The sequence below is a fragment of the Oncorhynchus clarkii genome, unplaced genomic scaffold (assembly GCF_045791955.1).
Source record: "Oncorhynchus clarkii lewisi isolate Uvic-CL-2024 unplaced genomic scaffold, UVic_Ocla_1.0 unplaced_contig_8902_pilon_pilon, whole genome shotgun sequence".
Taxonomy (NCBI): Eukaryota; Metazoa; Chordata; class Actinopteri; order Salmoniformes; family Salmonidae; genus Oncorhynchus; species Oncorhynchus clarkii.
The window spans coordinates 212,176-220,000 of NW_027260952.1; positions in this window are offsets into that span (position 1 = coordinate 212,176).

Here is a 7,825-nt window from a genome sequence, read left to right on the forward strand (position 1 = left end):
AATAATACATTATGGCCTTTCTCTTGCATTTAAAATATGATGGTACAAAAAAAATACAAAAGAAAGAATGTTTTTTTCTTGGTATTATCTTTTACCAGATCTACTGTGTTATATTCTCCTACATTCCTTTACCATTTCCACAAACTTCAAAGTGTTTCCTTTCAAATGATACCAAGAAAATGCATATTCTTGCTTCAGGGCCTGAGTTATAGGCAATTAGATTTGGGTATGCCATGATAGGCGAAAATTTTTAAAAAAGTGTCGGATCCTGAAGACGATTTATTTGAAAACAAAGGCACATTCCTCTGGTGAACATTGGAGAGGGAGATGCTGAATGTCCTGTACTTGATTTACAACAGGGTGTGAGGTGTTAACCCCAACCAGTTCCCTCGTCCCCCTCTGCAAAGCTGATCTGACCTACTGTATTTGTATCCTCACAAGACAGTCATGACAATACTGATGCTGTGACAGACAGTCATACCAGCCCTAATGGACAGAACATGTCAACTTCATCCCAGAGATCACTCTCTCCACAGCCAGAGGAGAGGACGGGGTCACAGCCAGAGGAGATGACATGGAGAGAATGGGGTCACAGCCAGAGGAGAAGACATGGAGTGGATGGGGTCAGAGTGTAGATAGAAAGAGAGGACATGGAGAGGACGGGGTCACAGCCAGAGGAGAGGACAAGGAGAGGACGGGGTCAGAGTGTAGATAGAAAGAGAGGACATGGAGAGGATGGGGTCACAGCCAGAGGAGATGACATGGAGAGAATGGGGTCACAGCCAGAGGAGATGACATGGAGAGGACTGGGTCAGAGTGTAGATAGAAAGAGAGGACATGGAGAGGACAGGGTCACAGCCAGAGGAGATGACATGGAGAATGGGGTCACAGCCAGAGGAGATGACATGGAGAGGACGGGGTCAGAGTGTAGATAGAAAGAGAGGACATGGAGAGAATGGGGTCACAGCCAGAGGAGAGGATGGGGTCATAGTGTAGATAGAGGAGAGGACGGGGTCAGAGTGTAGATAGAGGAGAGGACGGGGTCAGAGTGTAGATAGAGGAGAGGACGGGGTCAGAGTGTAGATAGTGTAGATAGAAAGAGAGAATGGGGTCACAGCCAGAGGAGAGGACATGGAGAGGACTGGGTCACAGCCAGAGGAGATGACATGGAGAAGACGGGGTCACAGCCAGAGGAGAGGACATGGAGAGGATGGGGTCAAAGTGTAGATAGAGGAGAGGACGGGGTCAGAGTGTAGATAGAGGAGAGGACGGGGTCAGAGTGTAGATAGAGGAGAGGACGGGGTCAGAGTGTAGATAGAGGAGAGGACGGGGTCAGAGTGTAGATAGAGGAGAGGACGGGGTCAGAGTGTAGATAGAGTGTAGATAGAAAGAGAGAATGGGGTCACAGCCAGAGGAGAGGACATGGAGAGGACTGGGTCACAGCCAGAGGAGATGACATGGAGAAGACAGGGTCACAGCCAGAGGAGAGGACATGGAGAGGATGGGGTCACAGCCAGAGGAGATGACATGGAGAGGATGGGGTCAGAATGTAGATAGAGGAGAGGACATGGAGAGGATGGGGTCACAGCCAGAGGAGAGGACATGGAGAGGATGGGGTCACAGCCAGAGGAGAGGACATGGAGAGGATGGGGTCACAGCCAGAGGAGAGGACATGGAGAGGATGGGGTCAGAATGTAGATAGAAAGAGAGGACATAGAGAGGACGGGGTCACAGCCAGAGGAGAGGACATGGAGAGGATGGGGTCACAGCCAGAGGAGAGGACGGGGTCACAGCCAGAGGAGAGGACGGGGTCACAGCCAGAGGAGAGGACATGGAGAGGATGGGGTCACAGCCAGAGGAGATGACATGGAGAGGATGGGGTCACAGCCAGAGGAGAGGACATGGAGAGAATGGGGTCACAGCCAGAGGAGATGACATGGAGAGGACGGGGTCACAGCCAGAGGAGAGGACATGGAGAGGACGGGGTCAGAGTGTAGATAGAAAGAGAGGACATAGAGAGGACGGGGTCACAGCCAGAGGAGAGGACATGGAGAGGACGGGGTCACAGCCAGAGGAGAGGACATGGAGAGGACGGGGTCAGAGTGTAGATAGAAAGAGAGGACATAGAGAGGATGGGGTCACAGCCAGAGGAGAGGACATGGAGAGGATGGGGTCAGAATGTAGATAGAAAGAGAGGACATAGAGAGGACGGGGTCACAGCCAGAGGAGAGGACATGGAGAGGATGGGGTCACAGCCAGAGGAGAGGACGGGGTCACAGCCAGAGGAGAGGACGGGGTCACAGCCAGAGGAGAGGACATGGAGAGGATGGGGTCACAGCCAGAGGAGATGACATGGAGAGGATGGGGTCACAGCCAGAGGAGAGGACATGGAGAGAATGGGGTCACAGCCAGAGGAGATGACATGGAGAGGACGGGGTCACAGCCAGAGGAGAGGACATGGAGAGGACGGGGTCAGAGTGTAGATAGAAAGAGAGGACATAGAGAGGACGGGGTCACAGCCAGAGGAGAGGACATGGAGAGGACGGGGTCACAGCCAGAGGAGAGGACATGGAGAGGACGGGGTCAGAGTGTAGATAGAAAGAGAGGACATAGAGAGGACGGGGTCACAGCCAGAGGAGAGGACGGGGTCAGAGTGTAGATAGTAAGAGAGGATATGGAGAGGACGGGGTCAGAGTGTAGATAGAGAGAGGAGAGGACGGGGTCAGAGTGTAGATAGAGAGAGGAGAGGCCTCCCTTCTCCCTACCTCACTACCTGCCCCCCTTCTCCCTACCTCACTACCTGCCCCCCTTCTCCCTCTCTCCCTACCTCACTGCCTCCATTCTCCCTCTCTCCCTACCTCACTGTCTGCATCCATTCTCCCTCTCTCCCTATCTCCATGCCTACCTCCCTTCTCCCTCTCTCCCTACCTCCATGCCTGCTTCCCTTCTCCCTCCATCCCTCTCTCTCTACCTCCATGTCTGCCTCCCTTCTCCCCCCATCCCTCTCTCTCTACCTCCATGCCTGCCTCACTTTTCCATCTATCCCTCTCTCTCTACCTCCATGCCTGCCTACCTCTCTCTCCCTCTCCTCTATACCGCTCTCCCAACCTCCCTCTCTTCCTCCTCTCTCTCTCGCCCTCTCTCGCTCCTCTATACCTCTCTCCCTACCTCCCTCTCTCTCTCCCTCCTCTATACCTCTCTCCCTACCTCCCTCTCTCCCTCTATACCTCTCTCCCTACCTCCCTCCCTCTCTCCTCCCTCTCTCTCTCTCCTCTATACCTCTCTCCCTACCTCCCTCTCTCTCTCCTCTATACCTCTCTCCCTACCTCCCTCTCTCCCTCCCTCTCTCTCTCTCTCTCTCCTCTATACATCTCTCCCTACCTCCCTCTCTCCCTCCCTCTCTACCAGTGCCTGGCAACCAGCCATTCATCACTCCTTTTGTCTCTAGAACAACGGCAGTGGCTGATTGGTGGCAGGCGTTCAAGCTGCCTCTGAGGGAAATGACCAGAGTATTAATCATAATTACCACCTCATAGAGAAAAGACTGGTGATGTCTGCACCCACTCTCTGCCACGCTGCCGCCCGGCTGGGGGGAACCATGCTGGCTGGGGGTCATGTTTGACATCTTTGAGGGCGGATTTGCTCTGTCTCTCTCTGCTCACAGATGGGGGAAAGCGAGACAGTGAGAGAAAGAGAGAGAATGAGAGAAGATGGGGGGGGGGGAAGAGTGAGAGAGATAAATAGGAAGAGCCAGAGAGAGAGAGGAGAGACAGAACAGGCCAATTTGGATGGTAGCTGTCAGGCAGGCAGGGACATTAAAGTGGCTCTCTGTGCGTGACACAGAAGGCCGCTCTGACTTGATGAATAAATAACAGTTGGAGAGAACTGAGTGTGCCACCCAAATTACACCCTATTCCCTATATAGTGCATGACTTTTGACCAGGGCGCTAGGGGTTAGGGTAGGGCATAGGGTGCCATTTGGGACGCATCCTGAGAATGACTCATCGCATGACGTGAACCGAAGGAGACAAGCTACAACAACCACCTCTGGAATTTGACTTAAACTAAAATCCAGAACCCCAGAGACTGACCCATTCCTCTGCCGTTTTAAAAGAGTAGGAGAGTCATGGAGAACAACACAGATAATATAATTGCACACTGTTTACATGTATTAGACCTTAGAGGCTTTTCTCTCAGTTGTCAGAACCAGGAATGCTGAGAACTGTCAGGTGTGCGTCCTTCTCAGACCCGACCCAAGTTCTGGAGTGTGAATGTGTCCTTCTCAGACCAGACCAACGTTCTGGAGTGTGAATGGGTCCTTCTCAGACCAGACCAACGTTCTGGAGTGTGAATGGGTCCTTCTCAGACCAGACCAACGTTCTGGAGTGTGAATGGGTCCTTCTCAGACCAGACCAACGTTCTGGAGTGTGAATGGGTCCTTCTCAGACCAGACCAACGTTCTGGAGTGTGAATGGGTCCTTCTCAGACCAGACCAACGTTCTGGAGTGTGAATGGGTCCTTCTCAGACCAGACCAACGTTCTGGAGTGTGAATGGGTCCTTTGAGGACCAGACCAACGTTCTGGAGTGTGAATGGGTCCTTCTCAGACCTGACCAACGTTCTGGAGTGTGAATGGGTCCTTCTCAGACCAGACCAACGCTCTGGAGTGTGAATGGGTCCTTCTCAGACCAGACCAACGTTCTGGAGTGTGAATGGGTCCTTCTCAGACCAGACCAACGTTCTGGAGTGTGAATGGGTCCTTCTCAGACCAGACCAACGTTCTGGAGTGTGAATGGGTCCTTTGAGGACCAGACCAACGTTCTGGAGTGTGAATGGGTCCTTCTCAGACCAGACCAACGTTCTGGAGTGTGAATGTGTCCTTCTCAGACCTGACCAACGTTCTGGAGTGTGAATGGGTCCTTCTCAGACCAGACCAACGTTCTGGAGTGTGAATGGGTCCTTCTCAGACCAGACCAACATTCTGGAGTGTGAATGGGTCCTTCTCAGACCAGACCAACGTTCTGGAGTTGAATGGGTCCTTCTCAGACCAGACCAACGTTCTGGAGTGTGAATGGGTCCTTCTCAGACCAGACCAACGTTCTGGAGTGTGAATGGGTCCTTCTCAGACCAGACCAACGTTCTGGAGTGTGAATGGGTCCTTCTCAGACCAGACCAACGTTCTGGAGTGTGAATGGGTCCTTCTCAGACCAGACCAACGTTCTGGAGTGTGAATGGGTCCTTCTCAGACCAGACCAACGTTCTGGAGTGTGAATGGGTCCTTCTCAGACCAGACCAACGTTCTGGAGTGTGAATGGGTCCTTCTCAGACCAGACCAACACTCTGGAGTGTGAATGGGTCCTTCTCAGACCAGACCAACGCTCTGGAGTGTGAATGGGTCCTTTGAGGACCAGACCAACGTTCTGGAGTGTGAATGGGTCCTTCTCAGACCAGACCAACGTTCTGGAGTGTGAATGGGTCCTTCTCAGACCAGACCAACACTCTGGAGTGTGAATGGGTCCTTCTCAGACCAGACCAACGTTCTGGAGTGTGAATGGGTCCTTCTCAGACCAGACCAACGTTCTGGAGTGTGAATGGGTCCTTCTCAGACCAGACCAACGCTCTGGAGTGTGAATGGGTCCTTCTCAGACCAGACCAACGTTCTGGAGTGTGAATGGGTCCTTTGAGGACCAGACCAACGTTCTGGAGTGTGAATGGGTCCTTCTCAGACCAGACCAACGTTCTGGAGTGTGAATGGGTCCTTCTCAGACCAGACCAACACTCTGGAGTGTGAATGGGTCCTTTGAGGACCAGACCAACGTTCTGGAGTGTGAATGGGTCCTTCTCAGACCAGACCAACGTTCTGGAGTGTGAATGGGTCCTTCTCAGACCAGACCAACGTTCTGGAGTGTGAATGGGTCCTTTGAGGACCAGACCAACGTTCTGGAGTGTGAATGGGTCCTTTGAGGACCAGAACAATCCTGTCTCTCAGCTCAGCCCCACGCGCACAAACTCCTCAGTCTTCAACCCATTCAGGGTCTCAGTGAGTCAGTCTTCAACCCATTCAGGGTCTCAGTGAGTCAGTCTTCAACCCATTCAGGGTCTCAGTGAGTCAGTCTTCAACCCATTCAGGGTCTCAGTGAGTCAGTCTTCAACCCATTCAGGGTGTCAGTGAGTCAGTCTTCAACCCATTCAGGGTCTCAGTGAGTCAGTCTTCAACCCATTCAGGGTCTCAGTGAGTCAGTCTTCAACCCATTCAGGGTGTCAGTGAGTCAGTCTTCAACCCATTCAGGGTCTCAGTGAGTCAGTGTTCAACCCATTCAGGGTCTCAGTGAGTCAGTCTTCAACCCATTCAGGGTCTCAGTGAGTCAGTCTTCAACCCATTCAGGGTGTCAGTGAGTCAGTCTTCGTTCCACATACAGCTGTTTTCTCTGACAACACTGCAACAATAGAGTTTCTACATCTGAAAACAAGGCTGGTCCAACTGGGGCCATCATGGAGTTACAGTCAAAACCATCCATCTTCTGTCTCCCTCCTCTCTCTCTCTCTCTCTCCTGTCTCCCTCCTCTCTATATCTCCTGTCTCTCTCTCTCCCGTCTCTCTCTCCTGTCCTCCCCACTGCCCATGAACCCATGTTTTGATTCCCATTGTCAAGAACTCCCTAAAAATCTGGTCCCAGTTCTGAAGACACTTTATCCTTAAACAAGCTGCTTCTCTCCATGAACATCCAATCATCTCTTCCCAGCGTCGCAGATTGACACGGCGTTCCAGTTCTGACATAGGAACGGTCTGGTGTTATTTTTGTGACCTATTCGTTGATAACACATTGGTCTCATTCCATACTCTGAGGGTTGACCATAATTATCCCAATACCCACTTTATTAGATACCTGCAAACTGGCAGCTTTGCCCCCCAAAAAATGTCCCTTCATTTCCACTGGAGCCCACTAAGTGTCCAGTCAAGAGGTGCTTAGATCTTAACCCGTATCTGAAGGGCACAATCTCCAGATTATACAACATAATACAGAACATTAACCCGCCTCCCTTGGCAAATACAACCTCTACATGGGAGCCAGGCATGGGTGGTGAGCTACCTGATGATATATGACAGACATGGGTGGTCAGCTACCCGATGACATATGACAGCACGGTACTGACATCATTTAGCATAAGGCATGGGTGGTCAGCTACCCAATGATATACAGTGGGGCAAAAAAGTATTTAGTCAGCCACCAATTGTGCAAGTTCTCCCACTTAAGAAGATGAGAGGCCTGTAATTTTCATCATAGGTACACTTCAATTATGACAGACAAAATGAGAGAAAAAAATCAAGAAAATCACATTGTAGGATTTTTTATGAATTTATTTGCAAATTATGGTGGAAAATAATTCACTATAGTATTAACTGGTACAGTAACCATAGTAACTTGACCAATTCACTATAGTGTTAACTGGTACAGTAACCTGTAGGGAGGGAGGGAGGGAGGGAGGGAAGGAAGGAAGGAAGGAAGGAAGGAAGGAAGGAAGGAAGGAAGGAAGGAAGGAAGGAAGGAAGGAAGGAAGGAAGGAAGGAAGGAAGGAAGGAAGGAAGTAAGTAAGTAAGTAAGTAAGTAAGTAAGTAAGTAAGTAAGTAAGTAAGTAAGTAAGTAAGTAAGTAAGTAAGTAAGTAAGTAAGTAAGTAAGTAAGTAAGTAAGTAAGTAAGTAAGTAAGTAAGTAAGTAAGTAAGTAAGTAAGTAAGTAAGGAAGGAAGGAAGGAAGGAAGGAAGGAAGGAAGGAAGGAAGGAAGGAAGGAAGGAAGGAAGGAAGGAAGGAAGTAAGGAAGTAAGGAA